The sequence below is a fragment of the Triticum dicoccoides genome, chromosome 1B (assembly GCF_002162155.2).
Source record: "Triticum dicoccoides isolate Atlit2015 ecotype Zavitan chromosome 1B, WEW_v2.0, whole genome shotgun sequence".
NCBI lineage: Eukaryota > Viridiplantae > Streptophyta > Magnoliopsida > Poales > Poaceae > Triticum > Triticum dicoccoides.
This window is the reverse complement of record NC_041381.1, coordinates 97,597,772-97,599,925: the sequence shown is the minus strand read 5'-3', so window position 1 is coordinate 97,599,925 and position 2,154 is coordinate 97,597,772. Positions and strand designations below refer to the sequence as shown.

At 43.8% G+C, this 2,154-nt stretch overlaps 1 long non-coding RNA gene across 1 annotated transcript; it reads right to left on the bottom strand.

Annotated features, from left to right (window-relative positions):
- Positions 1 to 1,488: 1,488 nt before the first annotated feature.
- Positions 1,489 to 2,074, bottom strand: LOC119301924. Its single transcript, XR_005147224.1, has 2 exons — positions 1,975 to 2,074; positions 1,489 to 1,870 (listed from the first exon to the last, which is right to left on the bottom strand). It is a non-coding gene; the product is annotated as an uncharacterized LOC119301924 (long non-coding RNA).
- Positions 2,075 to 2,154: the final 80 nt, after the last annotated feature.

Sequence of the window (2,154 nt, the reverse complement as noted above, 5' to 3'; positions counted from 1 at the left end):
GGGGGAGGGTAGTATGGTGGAGGAGAGAAGGGAAGATGGAGTGGAGGAGTGGAGGAGAGGTGGAGTGGAGGAGAGGTGGAGTGGAGGAGAAGAATGAAGAGGTAAGGAGGAGAGGACACGCCCAGCCATATATACGGCATAGTAATGGCGCACCGTGGACAGGTGCGCCATTACTATTTTTTTTATTTTTTTTTGAATTTTGAAGGCGGGAAGATACTAATGGCGCACCATGGGCAGGTGCACCATTAGTAACTTTTTTTTTGATTTATTTTGAATTTTGAAGGCGGGAAGATAATAATGGCGCACCATGGGGAGGTGCGCCATTAGTCAGTTTGAAATTTTTTTTTAATTTTTTTGCCTCTCCAGATCTTAAAAGCCCCGTATCTTTTTTTCTGTTAGGTTTTTGAGGATTTTGAAAATGTTTAACGGGGTTCCCCCGTTTAAATTTGGATGTAACTTTTCGAGTAGATGATTTTTCATATAAAAAACTTTTTCATCCGAGTTCGTATGCAAAAGTTATGCCCATTTTTACAAATTCTCATGAGATTTTGCAAAAAAGTCAAAAATTCATGTTTGTAAATTTTGCTAACAACTAGACCACATATCACATGGGAATCTTATTTCCTTTTATTTTTTTGACATTTCTATCATTTTCTTTTATTTCTTTGAAACTGAAAAGGCGGTCGGGGGGGTTGCATTCGGGGGAATGTTTGCGCGAAAATACTAATGGCGCACCGTGGGAGTGGTGCGTGATGCGCCATTAGTAGTTTTTAAAAAAAATTGTACTAATGGCGCACCGTGGGATGTGGTGCGCCATTAGTATTTGCACACTAATGACGCACCAACACATGGTGCGCCATTATTATTTAGTAATGGCGCACCACATGTACAGTGCGTCATTAGTGTCCATTTCATCTATAACCCTTTTCCTAATAGTGTGTTCGTGAGCATGAAGTCGAAGCGTAGTGTTGTGAGGTTACACGGCGACAACAATGCCACGTGATGGGTAGTTTGGGGCAGGTTGGTGCAAGGCGTGCTCTTTCTCCTGCGATACTTGTTGTCCGAGTCAGAACCGCCTAGTCCTTGACGTTTTTGGCTGATTGTTTAGGTTGGTAACCTTCTCGTGTATTCTTTGTTCTGGAGGCTATTTGTCGGTTGTTTGTGGTGGAGTTTGGAGTATTGTTGGTAACCTACTCGTTGTTTTCCCACCATAAAGGCAACACCATGGAAAGCATGCATCCCAAGTTTCGTTGTTTTCTAACATTTCATGCCATTATTTTTTGAAGGTAAAAAAAAAAAATGGGCCAGCTCAAGATGGAGGGGCTGTGCGCTGGTTTGTGTGACGGCTGGCTGATCGGTTTGTGTACGTATGCATACAGCTTGTATACAAAGGTAGCTATACATTACGGTTAAATGACCATATTGCCCTTATACGGTTTGTGAGGGGTCTACCGAAGCAAGGCTCAATAAATAAATAGAAGAAGGAGAAGAACAAGAACATATTTTCTTTCTCGGTATATATGTTAAGCAACAGAATCCAAACTAATACAGAGATAACTGAAGGCAGATGTACTCCAGCACCCTGCACAGTGCATGCTACCACATCATTACAGCCCGAATAACGACCCCTGATAACTGATACGCTCCCGGGGAATGGGCACTACACAGACTGAACACGGAAGATTTCTTCACCCCGCAGGATCTAGTAGCGCGAGGTGGATAGAGCTGCCAGCAATGAGTGATTGTTCGCACGAGCGAAGGAGCTCCTTGCAGACATAATACTACGATAATAAATTAGTAAATCGCGCCTAATTTTCCCTGAGACCAAATGAAAGAGGACCTGCATCCACTGACTGGGCATGTCGTAGGCCTACAGCTCAGAAACAATGAGGCAAGTGTCAGCAGTTTGCATTGCGTTCTGAGATATGAACCGATGGATAGATAGGACTAGGAGAGGGCCAAAATGTATGTTACCTCGGATAGAGACGCCTCCTCATCTCGTATCTTCTCCAGGCTCCTGACAAGGTGTTTTACTGCGGAACCGAGCTGGCTGCAGATCAACCGAAAGATTTGCTAGAAATCAAATCAAGCTAAAAATCACACGGCTCGTCGGAGTCGGAGTCGGGTGGAGAGAGAGAGAGAGAGAGAGAGAGC